Here is a 20987-nt window from a genome sequence, read left to right on the forward strand (position 1 = left end):
ACATTCATGAAGGTATAGCTATTTAGCTTGCTGTAGCTAGCTCATTTGTATTGAGGTATAAACATTGTGCAGAACAGGTAAAATAACAACCCAATGTCCTTTTTTTCCTGGATCTTTGTAGAATTTTGACCAAATCTGAGTCACACAAAACCAATGAGGAGATGGGAGAGGCGGGACTTGCAGGGCTTCACGTGTCAAATAGAATCAGGTTCTATTTTAGTGCCTGGCTATGCAGATGCACGTGATCATTTGCGTGAAGTTATTGAATAACGTGTGTACATTTATTTTGCAACACTGATGTGCAAAACGCGGGCGGTGTGGTTAGCATATTAGTGATGTGGACACCGAGGAACTTAGCTCTTTACCCACTTCAGCCCTGTCGATGTGAATGGGGATGTGCTTGGCCCTTGTACTTGGCCCTCCATATCCAGTAGTCCACGATCAGCTCCTTTGTCTTGCTGACGTTGAGGGAGAGGTAGTTGTCCTGGCAACACACTTCCAGGTATCTGATGACCTCCCTATAGGCTGTCTCATCCTCTTCGGTAATCAGTGTTAAGTTCAAGTATCCCTATATTTCTGTTATTACGATGCTATCACTCTGTTATTAGTACGCCTGTGCGGTAGTCTCACAGTTGATGGAGCTGACCTAGTGCAATGGCAACCATGTATTGTGGAAATACAGTTTAGTAAACGTTGTTAAACTGGAACTTAGTCATTGTGTTATTTTAAGTTAACATTGGTAGCAGAGGATAGCTAATAACTACAATATGCCAGATCGCTTCGATGAGAAGAGGTTGTATGAAAGTTGAAAAAATGTATTTGGAATCTGGACACGGGTTTCTAATCTGGATGAGAAAAAGCAAGCACTTGTGGTGGTATTATCGCTTGACAGAAGAGCGCGAGATACAGCACTGGAAATATCCGTTGAGGATTTCAACAAGGATGACTGCATGGGAACTTTGATCAGTGCACTGGATTCTGTGTTTCTTAAACAAGAAAAAGAACGTGCCTACGAGGCATATTCAAATTTTGACTGTGTAACTAGAGACATTTCATTTCAGCGTTGATTTGATTTGATTTCGGTTGCAATGACAGACTACATCATTTATTTCAAAGAGGTACATGAGGATGCGCAAGCACCATGTGGTTCTCCCAGATGCAGTGTTAGCTTTCAAGTTATTATTATTTAACCCACTTACCATTAGGTTAAAGACTGCCTTCATAAAAATGAACAAGTTAAAAACCTCTTTGGGCTGCAATCCCGTTAACGGGATGATATGACAACAGCCAGTGAAAGTGCAGGGCACCAAATTCAAAACAGAAATCTCAATAACAATTCCTCAAACATACATGTATCTTATACCGTTTTAAAAGGTAGTCTTGTTGTTAATCCCACCACAGTGTCCGATTTCAAATAGGCTTTATGGCGAAAGCACCACAAATGATTATCTTAGGTCAGAGCCAAGTCACAGAAAAACACATCCATTTTTCCAGCCAAAGAGAGGAGTCACAAAAAGCACAAATAGAGATAAAATGAATCACTAACCTTTGATGATCTTCATCAGATGACACTCTTAGGACTTCATGTTACACAATTCATGTATGTTTTGTTTGATAAAGTTCATATTTATATAAACATATCTGAGTTTACATTGGCGAGTTACATTCACTAGTTCCAAAACATCCAGTGATTTTGCATAGCCACATCGATTCAACAGAAACTCATCATAAATGTAGATGATAATACAAGTTATATACATGGAATTATAGATATACCTCTCCTTAATGCAACCGCTGTGTCAGACTTTAAAAAAACTTTACGGAAAAAGCAAATAATGCAATGCAATGCAATGCATGCAATAATCTGAGACGGCACTCAGAACAATAGTCAAATTAGCTGCCATGTTGGAGTCAACAGAAACCAGAAATTACATGATAAATGTTCCCTTACCTTTGATCTTCATCAGAATGCAGTCCCAGGAATCCCAAGTCCACAATAAATGTTTGTTTTGTTCGATAATGTTCGTTATTTATGTCCAAATACCTCCTTTTGTTAGCGCGTTTGGTATACATATCCAATCGCTCGTTCTGGTCGAGCGTTACTTCGGACAAAAACTTCAAAAAGTTATATTACAGGTCGAATAAACATTTCCAACTAAGTTCAGAATCATCAATCATTAGGATGTTTTTATCATATATCTTCAACAAAGGTCCAACCGGAGAATTCCTTTGTGACCTGAGGAGCAACGGAACGCAAGTGGATATCATGTGAAATGCGCGTGACCAGAAAATGGCTAACTGCCAGACACCTGTTCATTCTGTTCTTATTCAGTCCCACAACACAGTAGAAGCCTCATTCAAATGCCTATAGACGGTTGACATCTCGTGGAAGCCCTAGGAAGTGCAACTTCATTAATATCTCAAGGGGATTTTAATGGGAACATGGGAACTGTGTTGAAAACCTACCAACCTCAGATTTCTCACTTTCTGTTTGGATTTCTCCTCAGGTTTTTTCCCCCAGAGTGTTTTCTATCCAATACTAATAATAATAATATGCATATATTAGTAACTGGGACTGAGGAGCAGGCCGTTTACTCTGGGCACCTTTCATCCAAGCTACTCAATACTGCCCCTGCAGCCATAAGAAGTTAAACTAACAGAGGAAAATGTAGACAGTAACATTACACTGTTTTTAAATGAATTTGCTTCTGATTATGAGGTCTTTATAGTTGAACCCTTAGGATCTGCTGTGATTGATACTGCATGTACACGCACAGTGTGTGGTGCAAAATGGCTTGATAGCTATATCAGTGAACTAAATCTGAAAGTACAAAACATGATTGACACACCAAGCAACAGAGTTTTCAAATTTGGACATGGGAGAATCGTCCATTCTACCAAGATAGTCAAGATACCAACAAAAATGTGTCAGACTAAGTGTCACAATGAAAAAGAGTTGGTCCCTGCAGATATCCCCTTACTATTAAGCAAAGCTTCCCTCAAGAAGGCAGGGGCTGTACTAGACATAAAATGACAAGGCAGTGATATTTAAACAACCAGTGACTATTGTGTAAACATTTTAGACAAAGACATCACACAGAGTCCATGTAAAAATGAGATTGGCAGACACCGAGCACATGGAGATTCTGACAGTCACAGAGAACATGAACACAGAAGAAAAACACAAAGTACTGTTAATTTAAAAAACAGTTTGGACATGCTACAGTTGAGACTTCAGAAATTAATCACCATTTCTGGGAAAAGAAATGAGAGTATTTCCATTCTACGGCAGATAGTTAAGAGTTGAGAGACATATCAGAAATACAGTAAACCTAAGTCCAGACCAGCTGCTGGTTTGCCACTGGCTTCCAAGTACAATCGCTGTAGATCCACATGAGCTAGGACCAAGTGTGTGGTACCTTTACATAATCGACCACTTCACAGGCTTTAGTGCTGGAAGCATTGTGAATACAAAGAAACCCAGTGAAATCGTCAAGCACTTAATTAATTCCTGGATAAGTGTGCATGGCCCGCCCCAGAAATTGTATAGTGACAATGTAGGAGAATTCAGAAATAAGAGAAATGGCTGAGAAATTCAACATGGAAGTAACCACCTCTTGTATTCCGCGCATGTGACAAATAACATTTGATTTGATTTGCCAACTGCTGTATGCAGTCCATGGAGCAATGCACTTCTGGAGAGACAAAATCAAACACTCAAAGATTATGCTGAAAGTGAAGCAAGACAATGGATGTGACTGGATAACAGCCCTAGATTGGACTTTGATGGCAAAAAAACTCAATGCACAATGTTCATGGCTACAGCCCATACCAACTAGTGTTGGGGCAGAACCCTAATATTCCCTCTGTACTGGTTGACAAGCTTCCAGCACTAGAAGGGACCAGTGTGAGTGCATGGGTGGGACAACAACTTTCAGCACTACATGCAGCGAGAAAAGGGTTCACTGAAGCAGTGTGTTCAGAGAGAATTCAGAGAGTGCTCTGTGTAAACAGCTTCGACCCACAGATGAGAAGTACGAGACTGGAAACAAAGTGTACTACAAAAGAGTTGACTGTCGAGTGGAAAGGACCAGAAGTAGTCATTAGCCAAGATTGTGTGGGGATATTTGTGAGGTATTGTCAGGGTGCATCACTCAAGATTGCGCAAAGTAAATGACAAACACGATGGAGTGGTTCTTGCTGAGAATCAGCCTCTTAATGAAAATGACAAAAAAGGACACATTAACAGACAGGAACTTACCAGATGTCGCATCCAATGATATGGACACTGAAACTGACACAGGACATGGAGCAGAGACCTTCAACCATGAAACAGGTAATACTGTTGAGCATTCAAATGAGTAAAACGTTCAACAGCCACACGTGTTAAGACAACATGGTTGTTCCAATCTGAAAACTGAACACACTGTTAAATACATAGACAGAGAAAATGGTATTCCACATACACCAACCGTCATTGGACGAGCAGGAAAAGCCAAAGGAAAACACCAGAACTGGTACAACTTGCAGTACTCTGAACCAGCTACACTTTCTGGTACAACAGGATCATCTGACCTATCATTTGTAGATCATCTCAGAATTGAACCAATAGAAAGTCGAGAAAAACAGAATGACATTCAAAATGATGATGTACTTGAAACAAAGGCTGTGTCATTTGACTCTAAACTAGATGAGCTCAGTAATTGGAGGACAAATTGAGTGTTTGAGGAAGTCAAAGACATTGGCCAAAATGTGTCTCAACAAGGTGGGTGTGTACCCTTAGAATCCTTACCTGGAATAGTTCCAAAAGTGCATCAAGTGGCTAGAGGTTGAGGAGCTGACTGCTTAAGAACTCCCAAATGACTCACCAACATGCGCCTCAGAGTCACTGATTTCTGGTGACAGTGTTCTGGCAGAAAGAATAGACACCATAGACCAAATCTGAATTTATGCAGGCAACATAGCTGTTAAGGCACATTCACATCCGACTTCTGCCTGAAGCTAAGAGCGAAGGAACACTGGAAACTAAAAAAGTGTATGTATGGCCTGGCAGATGCATTCATCTACAGGTATAACAAAGTCAAGGCAACAATGTTGAGTACAGGTGGAAAAATGTCACAATTGGATCCTGCAGTCTATTGGCTTGATCAAGACTGCATTGTGACTGGAGTACTTGCCTGTCATGTTGATGACTTTATCAGGGGTGGCTCATAGACCTTTGCTACAACTGTTATTCCACACCTCAAAGCTGTTTTCCTGGTCAGCCGTGAGGAGTATGATAGTTTTTGTTACGTTGGCATAGAGTTTATTATAGTTGAGGGAACAATACTGATGCAACAGGAAAGCTATATCAAGAATTTTCAACCCATGCACATGGTTTCTTCAAGAGCCATACAAAGGAATTCCCTTCTCAATGGAATTGAAGCTGATCAATTTAGGTCAAAGATAGGTAAAAGTCTATGGGTTGTTTGACAGAGTAGACCTGATGTAATGTTTGATGGCTGCAACTTGGCATCCAACAAAACACGACACTGTACAAACCATTCATGAGGCAAACAAAGTTGTTCGTAAACTGAAATCACAACAAGTGACTCAAGTTTCAGCATGTTGGAAAAGATGCCTCTCTGAAACTAGTTGTCTTCAGTGATGCTTCCCTAGGGAACCTTACAGATGGAGGCACAACTCAGAGTTTCTGGCAACTCAGAGTTTACCACCTGTGAGACAAAATGGCACATTTCTACCCGTAGTTTGTGTCACTGACAACTACTCCTTAGTTGATGCTGTCAAGTCAACCAAGTCTGTCACAGAGAAAAGACTTTGTCTTGAGATTAGCAGCATCAAGGAATTTATTCAAGTACAGAGAAGCCAGTGGATTCTGTGGTCAGCCACAAAGGAACAGCTTGCTGACTGACTAAAAATGGAAAATGGAAAGTGGCACACAACCCATTTGTAATGGTAACTTAAATAATAGTTGGGCTATTTTAATTATTTTGTTGACGTTTTATTTGTCTTTAAAGAAAAGTGGGAGATTAAGTTCACATTTTAAGTATCCTTATATCTCTGTTATTATGGTGCAATCACTCTGTTTATTAGTACGCCTGTGCGGTAGTCTCACTGTTGATGGATCTGGCCTGAGTGCAATGGCAACCATATATTGTTGAAATATGGTTTAGTAAACGCTATTAAACTGGAACCTAGTCATTGTCATTTTAAGTTAACAATCAGTACTATCACCGTTGTGTCGTCGGCAAACTTAATTTTGTTGGAGTCATGCAGTTGTGGCTGAACAGGGAGCACAGGAGGGGACTAAGCACAAACCCCTGAGGGGCCTCCGTGTTCGGGTCAGTTTGGCAGATTTGCTGTTGCCTACCCTCACCACCTGGGGGCTACCTCCCAGGATCTAGCTGCATGGGGAGATGTTCAGTCCCAGGGTCCTTAGCTTAGTGATGAGCTTTGAGGGCACTATGGTGTTGAACGGTGAGCTGTCGTCAATGAACAGTATTCTCACATAGGGTGTTCCTTTTGTCTAAGTGGGGAAGGGCAGTGTGGAGTGTAAAATATATTGCGTCATCTGTGGATCTGTTGGGCCGGTATGTGAATTGGAGTGGGTCTGGGATGAGGGTGTTGATGTGAGCCATGGCCAGCCTTTCAAAGCATTTCATGGCTACAGATGTGAGTGCTATGGGGAAATATTAATTTAGACAGGTACCTTACCTTGGAACATGTAGGTATTACAGACTGGGTCAGGGAGAGGTTGAATATGTAAGTGAAGACACTTGCCAGCTGGTCAGTGCATGTTCTAGTAATCCATCTGGGAATGTTAACCTTTTTAAAGGTCTTACATCAGCTCTGGAGAGTGTGATCACACAGTCATCCAGAATAGCTGGTGATCTCACACATGGTAGGCTCGCGTCTGAGTTTCGCTTTGTAATCTGGGATAGTTTGCCCATCCGGTGAGCGTAGCGGGATTTCTTATAAGTGTCCGGGTTAGTGTCCTGCTCCTTGAAAGCGGCAAATCTAGCCTTTATCTTGATGTGGATGTTGCCTGTAATCCATGGCTTCTGGTCAGGATATGTACATACGGTCATTGTAAGGACGATGTCCTTGATGCAGTTATTAATGAAGGTGGTGACTGGTGTGGTAAACTCCTCAATGCCATTGGATGAGTCCCGAAACATATTCCAGCCTGTGCTAGTGAAACAGTCTCGTTTCACTAGCACAAAGTTCAGGTACCTTTCCTTTCTTGGGTACAGGAACAATGGTGGATATCTTGAAGCTAGTGGGGACAGAAGACTGGGATAGGGAGAGATTGCATATGTCAAACACTCCAGCCAGCTGGTCTGCGCATGCTCTGAGGACGCGGCTAGGGATGTCGTCCGGGCCGGAATCCTTGCGATGGTTAACACACTTAAATGTCTTACTCACGTCAGCCACGGAGATCAAGAGCCCACAGTCTTTGGGAGCGGGCCGCGTCGATGGTGGGCGAATAAAGTGTTTAGCTTGTCCTGGAGGAGACGTGGCTGGTTTTCCCTTTGTAATCCGTGATTGTCTGTAGACCCTTCCACATACTTTTTTATTTCTATTTAACCTTTATTCAACTAGACAAGTCAGTTAACCTCTCTAGGGGTGTGGGACGGTAGCGTCCCACCTGGCCAACATCCAGTGAAATTCAAATTCAAAAACAGAAATACTGTAATAATAATAATAAATTCATAAAAACATACAAGTGTTATACATCAGTTTAAAGATTAATTTCTTGTTAATCCAACCACGGTGTCAGATTTTAAAAAGGCTTTGCGTTGAAAGCATACCATGTGATTATGTGAGAACAGCGCCCAGCAGAAAAATCATTACAAACAGTTACCAGCCAAGTAGGAACCATATATTGTTGAAATATGGTCAGAAATAGCGATAAAATTAATCACTTACCTTTAAATATCTTCATATGGTTGCACTCACCTGACTCCCACTTACTCAATAAATGTTAGTTTTGTTCGAAAAGTCCCTCTTTTATATCCAAAAACCTCAGTTTTGTTCGCACGTTTTGTTCAGTGATCCACAGGCTCAAAGGCAGTCACAACAGGCAGACAAAAAAATCTAAAAAGTATCGGTAAGGTTCGTAGAAACATGTCAAACAATGTTTAGAATCAATCCTTAGGTTGCTTTTAGTCATAATAATCAATCATATTTCAACCGGACAAAAGCTTTGTCACTATAAAAGGAAAACAAGAAAGGCGCACACAAAAACCTCTGGGACACTGCCGTGTCTACTCATTCAGAGTGGTCTTACTCCCTAATTTTTCAGAATACAAGCCTGAAACCATTTCTAAAGACTGTTGACATCTAGTGGAAGCCATAGGAAGTACAATTGGAGTCCTAGGTCATTGGAATATGTATAGGCAGTCAATGGAAAACTACAAACATAAAACAATCCCACTTCCTGGATGGAATTTTCTCAGGTTTTCGCCTGCCATATACACATACATTATTTTAACAGTTTTGAGTGTTTTCTATCCAAATCTACTCATTACAAGCATATCCTAGCTTCTGGGCCTGAGTAGCAGGTAGTTTACTTTGGGCACGCTTTTCATCCGGAGGTAAAAATAGTGAGGTTCCCGAGTGAGGTTAAGAACAAATTCTTATTTACAATGATGGCCTACCCCGGCCAAACCCTAACCTGGACGACGCTGGGCCAATTGTGCGTCACTCTACGGGACTCCCAATCACGGCCAGTTGTGATACAGCCTGGAATTGAACCAGGATCTGTAGTGGCGCCTCTAGCCCTGAGATGCAGGGCTTGATCAAAAGTCTGCACACCCAGTAGCTCTCCAGACTGAGGGTTAACCACATGTTTTATACAGTTGCCTAACAGATTAAGTGCCTTGCTCAATGACAGGGGATTGTACATGGGGTCAGAGAGCAGCCTCGCAGTGTCAATACCACATTACGCTTACTTTTGTAAATGTACATAGATGCTGCCTATTGTTGGTTATGGAAATTTGGTGAAAAGTCATGCAATTTCATCTGTCAATGTGTATGAACCCTGAACTAGGGTACGGGTAGGTCTCGGGTATCACAAAATGTATCAAACATTTAGAATCTGAGCCATTTGCTTGAGCTCTGTTGCTCAGTACAGTCATATCTAACTAAGATCGTAACACAGTGTCAGAAGTGCTTCAACCGAGTCAAATATTAAATGGAAGAGATTTCACAGAAAATAATGTTCCTTGAGTTGTCGGAGTTTAGAGTGACAAAGTAGCTAATATTTAACTGCTCTCTCATTGAGCAGAGCAGTCCGAGCAGAGTATCCCAAGCAGAGCTGTTGCTATGGTTACTCACAGATTCAGAGCCGCCAAGAGCAGAGCGCATGCAGAGCTAGTTGCACGCAGGGAGCTAGTGAAAGACCAAGAGGAGCAGCTAATGGATTTACTAATGGAGGAAGTTATGATTTTGGACCGGGCCTTAAATTTGGCAGAAGCAATCGGACCTGGGTAGGGCCTAAATGTCACTGGCAGGGGTAGAACTCAGGCTTACAATTCATGTCTGTGCAGGGCTCTACCCTATACAGCTTGTTGAGCTACCCGCTAATATGTAACTAACTGGCCCTATCGTTTAGAAGAAAACGCAGTTTCAAGTTGACAGCTGTCAGATAGGCTTCTTGCTTAGCTAGTTAACTAACATTAGCTAACTAGCTTGCTATTTTCCAAGTAATGTTACAGGAGAATACAAGAGTAACTGATGTAATACAGTCTGTTTTATCTAACATTGTCATGTTTCCCACATTGCAGTCTAAGATAGACAAAATCATGCTTGTGTCCAGCAAATACAAGCAGATGTATGAATGCCGCCTTCCAGCCCAGACAGTGAGGTTTCATCAGGACCGAGCCTCTGAGCCTGACTCCCAAGGCTACAGCGGACCAAGCATCCCAGACTTGCTCAAGCCTATGCACACTGCCCCTTGCCTCGTGAAGGTCAGACACAAACCACAGAAGACTAAGGGGAGGAATACAAAATCACTGCGTAGAGACGGCAGTGCTTCATATTGCATCAACATCTAAACTGTTTTCAGGCCTCTCTACACCAGAACTATTGCAGACAGTTATAAGTAAAGTGATGCTTTAAAGGAAATGAAAGGGCATATATTTGCCCAGGCGGATGCTTTTGCAAGGAGTTGTGCAACTTGTATTGATAGTTAAATCTCAAATCGTGCTTATCTGATTGGTCAGTTTGCATTCCCTAACCAAATTGTGACATGCTACCTCACTTTACTGTATATTGATGAAGAGGTCAATCTGAAGGTTGGACTTGTAATCTACCAGAGTTTGAGTTGGACAGACTATATACACATATGAGAATTAGATGTCTGGTTGATGATCATGTGATTGTAAGAGGAAGGGAACAGAATGCAACTTCTCCATATAAAGCAGTCTATATTCTATTTCATCTAGCATTGGAAGGCCACTCAACATGGATATGAAATGTAATATGAAGTAAAACGTTGTCATTCTTTATGACTGCAGACGAAAGACTGGTGGACATATGAGTTCTGCTATGGACAACACATTAGACAGTAACATCTTGAGGGTAAGACTTACTTTCAACAACTATTTAGGCCAAGAAAAATGTTAACAGAACAAGTAGCAACAGCTGGATCCTTCTTGTTTGTACTCACTGTTTACACTTTCACCTTTTTACTTTCGTTACTTACTCTGGTGTTGACCTGTCTGTCAAGTGCTGCTGCATCACATGGTGTCACCTACCTGACGCTACTTTATCTATTTAGATTTTGGTCATGCCTCTAATTATCGGGTCTGTTTTTATCTCTCCACAGACACAGGTGTCAAAGGGGATGCTTTCTTCCCAGGTTACTATGATTCAGAGTTTGACTGGAACAATGAAACAGCCAAGGTAAAATGTTTGTTTGTCTGTTGCATGCAGCTTACCTCCCCTCTCCCCTCCATAGCATTTTGACATACCTTGTTGTGCTACTGTAGTGTACTCTTCTCATACATAGGACTAAAGAGTTTTTCGATGTATACTTGCTGGCAAATATGAAATGAGCATGTTGCATGAACCAATATCATTTATTTTTACAGAAAAATCTCAAGCTGTTTCGGTTTGTTTCTTGTTTTATTTTTCAACCATTGTACTGTAGTTCAAGTAGAGTTGGAGTGAGTGCTTGGAAGGTACGGGCTGCTTGTTAGTTTTGGAACACAGCATGTACCTTGTTCAGGTTGATGACATGAGGGAAAGAACATCGTGAGCCTGTTGACTTGACTCCTTCAGCTTAAGTGACTCTCCCCTGAGACTCACACTGTGATGTTCTATGCAATTTGGTAATTTAGTAGGATGTCCATGGTCTATAAATTGATATCCTCCAGAGGCCCAGCAATTCATTTTGTCCTTTCTAGTGGACATCAGTTCTCATCAAGAAATGTCCTCTGTAGTGGACACCCAGATGCCGCAACTATGTTTTCTAACTACTATACCCATTGACTGTAATGTACGTTTGTCCTTGTTTTTTTTTTTTTTTGGGGGGGGGGGGGGGGGGGGCTCAGGAGAATATACACTGTATATACAAAAGTATGTGGACACTCCTTCAAATTAGTGGATTCTGCTATTTCAGCCACACCCGTTTCTGAAAGGTGTATACAAATCGAGCAAACAGCCATTCAATATCCATAATATCCACTGAGTAACTTTCAATGTGACACCGTCATAGTCTGCCACCTTTCCAAAAAGTCAGTTTGTGAAATTTCTGCCCTGCTAGAGCTGCCCCGGTCAACTCTGTGCTGTTATTGTGAAGTGGAAATGTCTAGGAGCAACAACGGCTCAGCATGAAGTGCTAGGCCACACAAGCTCACAGAACGGGACCGCTGAAGTGCGTAGCGAATAAAAAAAATCTGTCCTCGGGTTGCCACACTCACTACAGAGTTCCAAACTGCCTCTGGAAGCAACGTCCGCACAAGAACTGTTCGTTGTGAAGCTCGCTGCTATTGAACTCTGGAGGAGTAGAAATGCGTGATGAATCGTATTTCACCATCTGGGCAGTCCGACGGACGAACCTGGATTTGGCAGTTGCAAATGAGAACTTGTTCTCAACTAGCCTACCTGGTTAAATAAAGGTGAAATAAAAAAAGATGCCAGGAGAATACTACCTGCCCCAATATATAGTGCCAATTGTAAAGTTTGGTGGAGGAGGAATAATGGTCTGGGGCTGTTTGTGGTTTGGGCAAGGCCCCTTAGTTCCAGTGAAGGGAAATCGTAACTCTCCAGCATACAATGACATTCTCTAGACGATTCTGTGCTTCCAACTTTGTGGTAACCATTTGGGGAAGCCCCATTCCTGTTTCAATATGACAATGCCCCCGTGCACAAAGCGAGGTCCATACAGAAATGGTTTGTAGAGATTGGTGTGGAAGAACTTGAGTGGCCTGCACAAATCCCTGTCCTCAACCCCACTGAACACCTTTGGGATGAATTGGAACTAGAGATCGACCGGTTAATCTGAATGGCCGATTAATTAGGGCCGATTTCAAGTTTTCATAACAATCGGAAATAGGTATTTTTGGGCGCCGATTTGCCAATTTTTATTATTTTTAAATGTATTTTTTATATACCTTTATTTAACTAGGCAAGTCAGTTAAGAACACAATCTTATTTTCAATGACGGCCTAGAAATGGTGGGTTAACTGCCTTGTTCAGGGGCAGAACGACAGATTTTCACCTTGTCAGCTCAGGGGCATCCAATCTTGCAACCTTACAGTTAACTAGTCCAACGCAATAACGACCTGCCTCTCTCTCGTAGCACTCCACAAGGAGACTGCCTGTTACGCGAATGCAGTAAGCCAAGGTAAGTTGCTAGCTAGCATTAAACTTATCTTATAAAAAACAATCAATCATAATTACTAGTTAACTACACATGGTTGATGATATTACTAGATATTATCTAGCGTGTCCTGCGTTGCATATAATCTGACGGAGCATACAAGCATTCAAGTATCTAAGTATTTGACTGAGCGGTGTTAGGCAGAAGCAGGCACGAAAACATTTATTCAAACAGCACTTTCATGCGTTTTGCCAGCAGCTCTTCGATGTGTGTCAAGCATTGCGCTGTTTATAACTTCAAGCCTATCAACTCCCGAGATGAGGCTGGTGTAACCGAAGTGAAATGGCTGGCTAGTTAGCATGCGCTAATAGCGTTTCAAACGTCACTCGCTCTGAGCCTTCTAGTAGTTGTTCCCCTTGCTCTGCATGGGTAACGCTGCTTCGATGGTGGCTGTTGTCGTTGTGTTGCTGGTTCGTGCCCAGGGAGGAGCGAGCAAAGATTATACCGTTACACTGGCAATACTAAAGTGCCTATAAGAACATCCCATAGTCAAAGGTTAATGAAATACAAATGGTATAGAGGGAAATAGTCCGATAATTCCTATAATAACTACAATCTAAAACTTCTTTCCTGGGAATATTGAAGACTCATGTTAAAAGGAACCACCAGCTTTCATATGTTCTCATGTTCTGAGCAAGGAACTGAAACGTTAGCTTTCTTACATAGCACATATTGCACTTTTTCTTCTCCAACATTTGTTTTTGCATTATTTAAACCAAATTGAACATGTTTCATTATTTATTTGAGGCTAAATTGATTTTATTGATATATTATATTAAGTTAAAATAAGTGTTCATTCAGTATTGTTGTAATTGTCATTATTTCAAATAAATAAATATCGTCCGATTAATCGGTATCGGCTTTTTTTTGGGTCCTCCAATAATCGGTATCGGCGTTGAAAAATCATAATCGGTCTACCTCTAATTGGAACACTGACTGCGAGCCAGGCCTAATCGCCCAATATCAGTGCCCAACCTCACTAATGCTCTTGTGGCTGAATGGAAGCAAATCCCCTGCAGCAATGTTCCAACATCTAGTGGAAAGCTTTCCCAGAAGAGTGGAGGCTGTTATAGCTGTAAAGGGGGGACCAACTCCATATTACTGTTCACTTACACATACGGACTAATACATGCACACTTAATCTCGCTCTCTTCTCACTCTCTCTTTTCTCCTCTCTTTTTTCTCTGGATTACAATTATCATCATGAATATTAAGGCTATACGCACTACATGTTACACACATAGACACTCAAACATGCAAATTGGCTGAGTTATTATTTATTTGTCACACATAGTCTTACTTTTATACAGACATCGTACACACTCTCACTAAATCACATCCAATATCATACACATCAACTTACTCAGATATAAGACACACATAATATCTTGTCTCAATTTTCAAACATTTGTGGCATTGGCTTACAGGCAAACAGGCAAGGGAATAAAACATATTGCTAGAACCTATTTTTTAAATTATCTAAATATCAGACATTTCAAAGCTCTAGTTTGGACTGTCATAATACCTCTGATGGCAGTAACTTTTAATTATTTCTGTCATGGACAAAGGAACTCAAAAAGTGTGATATTAATTAGCAACAATTTCAATCTGAATGTGCAAATAGTTAGGAATGATTCGCAAGGAAGGTAGATCCTTTTTTAAATGAAAGTGAATTGTCTCATAATCTGTGGTCCAAATCGGGATGATCCATACTTCTTTGAAAATAATGATCAAATCATTATGGTAGGAGACTAAAACAGTGTTAAGTACCTCATTGGAACATAAAGGAAATCACTCTACAAACTATTATCACTGTGCCCTTAAGGAAATCACACATTATGGACACATTAGAAATAGTGGATATTTAGAGACTAAAATCCCCAACCTAATGAGATATACATGGAGGAGACTTAAAGTATTCATGATGACTTAGCTTGAATTATCTATTTCTCTCTTGCCTCAAAGGTTAAAAAAGTTTAATAGGAGACAGAATGCAATTGGATCATCATTTAATTGGCCTTCACATAACTCTTATAACATTTCTACGTGGATGGGGATATTGGAAATTTAATCAAAGTTTACTGGAGGACAACTTAGTTAAAAATAAGACAAAATCATTTATAACTGAATTTTTCCAGTAGAATATAGGAACAGCAAACCCACTTATTGTTTGGGATACCTTTTAAATGTACCTTCAGAGGTCATTCAATTCAGTATTCATCAATAATAAAAAAGCAGTTTCTGGCTAAAGAGAATAGACTAACAAGGGAAATACATGAACTAATTGTACAGGTAGATGGCAATAAAAACAATACTACAGAGATAGGAGGACAAACAAAAATAACTTGAACTTATTCAAGAACGATCTAATGTAATCTATTACAAAAATAAAGCAAACTGGATGGAATATGGAGAAAAATGCACAAAATTATTCCTCAATCTCCATCACAGGAACACTAACAAAAATAATTTGCAGAAATTCGTTACTGAAGACGGAGTCATCTATGATTCTCCGAATGATATTTTGAAAGAGGAAGCTATATATTTTAAGCAAGATGTTCTCTTTTTGGTCTCCTCTCCCACTGAATGAAGATTACGGTAAGGAATTATTTCCAAATAATACAAAAAAATGGAACATTTAAACAAATGTACAGAAAAATCAGTGTGAAAGCCAATTTAGAGGAAAACTTTGAGGCTATTAAATCCTTTCAGTCTGGAAAAAAACCCAGGGCTCGATGGCATACCGGTAGAGGTATATCAAGCCTTTTTTGAAATACTAAAAGCTCCATTGTTAGATTGTTTTAACTACTCCTATAGAAATGGTAGTCTGTCAGGTACTCTGCAGGAAGGTCTGATTTCACTATTATTAAAACAAGATAACTTGTGCCATACAGACTGCAAAATAGTTGGGAAGAAATTTTTGATGTACCGATTCCATGGTACAGGGTATATGATTTGATATATAACAACATTTGGGGCATAAAATCATTGAAGCTCTGCAGATTTTGTTGTGAGGATACAGAATCAATAGACCATTTATTTTGGTATTGCCCTCAGGTAGCCTGTTTCTGGTCTCAGGTTCAGGAATGGCTGACAATGCATAGCATTGATCTAAAATTGACCCTAGAAACAGTACTGTTAGGAGATCTGGAGAGACCGGGTCAGTCAATTACTAATACTCTTAGTAAAAGTATTTATCTTCAACTCACAATCTGTGGATTCTATGCGATTAGATTGAAATTGTACGTAAAAAATAATCACAGCATATTTGAGAGATATGTTGCATAGAAATCCGAAGAGGGTGGCCATCAGAGATAGGTGGGATGGGCTGAGGGAAGCTGAGGGTTGGGATGTGGAATTGGAGACAAGTGAGAGTAGAGTTGCTGGGCGGGAGATAGAATGATGGTCAAAGGTAAAGTGAAAAAAATAGTCAATATAAAACTGAGGGGCTGTGTTTTTACAGCTAATGCCGGTTTGCTTAAGGCTGATGTTTGTGTATATGCATGTGTACACTCTCATTCAAATAAAACAGACACGGACACACACATATGTAAATAGTGGGGGGGGGGGGTCTTGTCGCTGACTCCTCGTCTGTCTGCTCATCCACTGTCCCCTCATCACCGGTCAAAATCTCATCAAGAGTCTTCAGCTCCTCTGAGATCTGCTCCACTTTATGTTTTGTGTCCGCTGAACATGAGAGCGGAGGGTCCCCGTTTTTTGGGGGGACCTTGTGGGAGATCTGCCGACGTGTCCTTGAGCAGGGTGTTGACCCTAGATGTTTCTGCGTGTCGCTCCGAATGGGAGTCTGTTGGATGACTGGTGTGGTGTAATTGTTGAGCAGCTTCACTACAAGTATATTGTATGTTTTGGATATTCAATAAAAAATATATATATATTTAAAAAAATCCATATTAATGCCCATGATTTTGGAATGAGATGTTCGACGAGCAGGTGTCCACATACTTTTGTGGTGTCATGTAGTGTAAGAGTTGGCAAATACCATCTTCAGTAAAAAATGATCTTTCTCTTTTGAAATTACAGCCTGCTGTACTGCATCAATACCAACGAGTGTGTGTATACCAGTGTAATACACACACTAATAAAGCTCCTTTTCTCTATCCTTCCCTCTCCCTCCCAGGCCTCCAAGCAGCACAGGTTGAAGCGCTACCACAGTCAGAGCTATGTCAACGACTCCAAATGTGACCTGAACGGGAGCCCCAGGGAGACTGAAGTCAGGGTGAGAGACGTTTTTTTAAGATTGCAATAACCTGAACAACCTGTTTTGTATTAAATAAATATTGAATAAATATGTAAAACTGCAAACACATCAGATATGACTGGTGTGACTCCTTGACAATCTGTGACCCCTGATCTTTTGTGGTCCGTGTTTTTCAGTTTGTGTGTGAGAAGGGGTCGGGTGACTACGTGGCCCGTGTGGACGAGCCCCAGTCCTGTCGCTACGTGCTGACGGTCCACACCACCCGCACCTGCCAGCACCCCTTCCTGTGTCCGCCCTCCACCGCCAAGCCCCAGGGCATTGTGTGCCAGCCAGCCCCCAGCACCAAGCAGTACATGGACTATGTCAAGGCCCAAGTCTGTGAGTAATCAGGCAGGATCGAGGTCTGTGGAAGGCTGCTTACTCTTCATATATCGTGATATGAAGCCTGGCTAAATATTTTATTTCACAAGCCCTGAGGAATAATGTAACCTTGCTTCTCTCTATTGCTCTCATGTTCAGCGGACACAAAACATAAAGTGGAGCAGATCTCAGAGGAGCTGAAGTCTCTTGATGAGATTTTGACCGGGGGTACCACAGCAAATCCAGGGGGTACCACAGCAACTGACACACTTCAGAGCATCAGGTACACACAGTCAGTGATCATAATATCTTTCAACTTTAGTCTTCCACAGGATGGTGCCAACCGCTTTCTGTTTTGACAGGCGGGAGAGGATGCCTTTGATAATCAGCTCACAGATAATGAGGTCACAGAGGATGGTAATGTATTATGTTGGCATTTAAAAACACTACTCACTACAATATCACATCTGATGCTTTGAAGTGTCATCCTTTTGGTTAATTTCTATCAGGTGTTTTTGATTCCTCGCAGCTTTTGGAGATGAAACATTCAACTTCAAGGTCATCACAGACCCTGCAGGCCTGATGAAATGTGTGCAGCATTTAAAAGAGAGCAACAGAAAGGTTGGGGCCGCCTTCAGGCCAGGCTATGGAACAGTTACCTTTTTCCCATAGCCGTGGATTCATAATGCAGTGACATTTTTGTGTATTTAAATTTCAATATGGTTATTTGACTTCCCTTTCAGAAAGCACAAAATGAAGCCGAAAGAGAGGTACTGAGGAAGCAAAAGGAGAGACATGGAGCCGAGGATGAGGATGAAGAAGAGCGTCTCCTGCTGCAGTTTGATGAAGAGATAGCTGGCCTCTCGGTGCCCTCTGCCAACATCGAGGAGATGAAAAAGGAAATGCAAAAGGAGTTTGACAACATCATAGATGAGGTGCGGACAGACGCTAGAGATGCCAGATACGTGTACAGTCTGTAAATGGTTCTATGTAGTAGAACAGGTGATTGTCTGGAAGGATTTGTTTAAAGTTATTGAGTGCTCAGTCACATTATGGGCCAAACATGTGAGATAGATGGACATCTAAATGAACAGTATTATTTTGTCTCATTTTCACCTCATTTAACACCTGATTTCCTTAACTAAAAGGCACAGCTCAATAGGTGGTCCAGGTAGACCTTTCCTCTTTTGTTCTCCATTGCTGCTCAAGCAAGGGGGGAGGCCAGTTGACATCATGACTTCCTGTCAAACCAACTCCTTGAATGCCCATATTTTGTTACCCTTTAGTGTGTACTTTACTGTATTTATTCTTGGGAAATCACTTTTCAGGAGGAAAAGTTAAAAAATGACTAGGGGACATCTTTAATATTTGATATTATTTCAGTCATATTTACTTGACAGGCTCAATGATGCTGTCTTCCTTTGACTTGATGGGCTTCTCTCTGTGTTCTAGGCTCAGCAGGAGCTGGACACAGAGGGTCTGAAGGGGGAGTTTGACCACACTCAGGCACTCTTGAGACAACTCTGGACAAGCTGCTGAACCGCTTAGAGGACAAAGAGGCCTGGGGACACAGAGGCAGAGCACCTGACAGAGGGAGGCCAGAAGGCCAACAACCCAGCCAGGGGCAGCCCCAGCCTGGCCCCCCAACTGCCAGGTAACTGGGCTCTCCGCCAAAGGCTCCACTCACTGGGCATGGGTCTATGTGTTCATAGTTCAAACATCTACATTCTGTGTATATTCATTTCTTGTTCCATCCCATATTCAGTACCTTTGGAGATTTGAGGTTCAATGCTCAAGGGAGATTAAAACCGCTGTAGGCTATATCAGCATACTGACAGTCCTATATGAAGAGAAATTATAGAAAAGCTTCAATATGCTGGATTCATGTCGTTAGATTTTATTTTCCACTGTCACTGCTGGCATACAGTACTAGTCCAAAATTTGAACACACCTACTCATTCAAGGGTTTTTCTTTATTTTTTTTATTTTTTTCTACATTGTAGAATTATAGTGAAGACATCAAAACTATGAAATAACACATATGGAATCATGTAGTAACCAAAAAAGTGTTACATTTAGATTTGTTTATTTTAGATTCTTCAAAATAGCCAACCTTTACCTTGATGACAGCTTTGCTGTGTTGGGTCATTGTCCTGTTGAAAAACAAATGATTGTCCCACTAAGTGCAAACCAGATGGGATGGTGTATCGCTGCAGAATGCTGTGGTAGCAATGGTGGTTAAGTTTGCCTTGAATTCTAAATAAATCACAGACAGTGATTTAGCAAAACACCATCACACCTCCTCCTCCATGCTTCATGGTGGGAACTACACATGTGGAAATCATACGTTAACCTATTCTGCATCTTACAAAGACACGGCAGTTGGAACAATAAATCTAAAATTTGGACTCGTCAGACCAAAGGACAGATTTCCACCGGTCTAATGTCCATTGCTCGTGTTTTTTGTCCCAGGCAAGTTTCTTCTTATTGGTTTCCATTAATAGTGGTTTCTTTGTAGCAATTCAACCATGACAACCTTATTCACGCAGTTTCCTATGTCTGTTACTTGAACTCTGAAGCATTTATTTGGGCTGCAATTTCTGAGGCTGGTAACTATAATGAACTTATCTTCGGCAGCAGAGGTAACTTTGGGTCTTCCTTTCCTGTGGCGGTCCTCATGAGCCAGTTTCATCATAGCTCTTGATGTTTTTTGCGACTGCACTTGAAGAAACTTGAAAAGTTCTTGAAATGTTCCAGATTGACTGAACTTCATGTCTTAAAGTAATGGACTGTTGTTTCTCTTTGCTTATTTGAGCTGTTCTTTCCATAATATGGACTTTGTATTTTACCAAATAGGGCTATCTTCTGTATACCACCCCTACCTTGTCACAACACAACTGTTTGTCTCAAACACATTTAGAACGAAATAAATTCCACAAATTAGGCACACCTGTTAATTGAAATGAACTCCAGGTGACTACCTCATGAAGCTGGTTGAGAGAATGTGAAGAGTGTGCAAAGCTGTTAAGGCGAAGTGTGGCTACTTTGAAGAATTTCAAATATATTTTGATTTGTTAAACACCTTTTTGGTTACTACACGATTCCATATGTGTTATTTCATAGTTTTGATGTCATCACTATTATTCTACAATGTAGAAAATAGTAAGAAAAATAAAAGGAAAAACCCATGAATGAGTAGGTGTGTCCAAACTTTTGACTGGCTCTGTTCACAAACACACCCTACAGAGCCCCATGACAGCAGCACAATTAGACCCAACCAAATCACGAGAAAACAAAAAGATAATTACTTGACACATTGGAAAGAATTAACAAAAAAACAGAGCAAACTAGAATGCTATTTGGCCCTACACAGAGAGTACACAGCGGCAGAATACCTGGCCACTGTGACTGACCCAAAATTAAGGAAAGCTTTGACTATGTACAGACTCAGCGAGCATAGCCTTGCTATTGAGAAAGGCCGCCGTAGGCAGACATGGCTCTCAAGAGAAGACAGGCTAT

General features: G+C 41.0%; 1 pseudogene; it reads left to right on the forward strand.

The window, feature by feature from the left end:
- The first annotated feature begins 3723 nt into the window (after positions 1-3723).
- On the forward strand, positions 3724-19250 carry LOC135529517 (protein OS-9-like; annotated as a pseudogene).
- The last annotated feature ends 1737 nt before the right edge of the window (positions 19251-20987 follow it).

This window comes from Oncorhynchus masou, chromosome 5 (assembly GCF_036934945.1).
Source record: "Oncorhynchus masou masou isolate Uvic2021 chromosome 5, UVic_Omas_1.1, whole genome shotgun sequence".
NCBI lineage: Eukaryota > Metazoa > Chordata > Actinopteri > Salmoniformes > Salmonidae > Oncorhynchus > Oncorhynchus masou.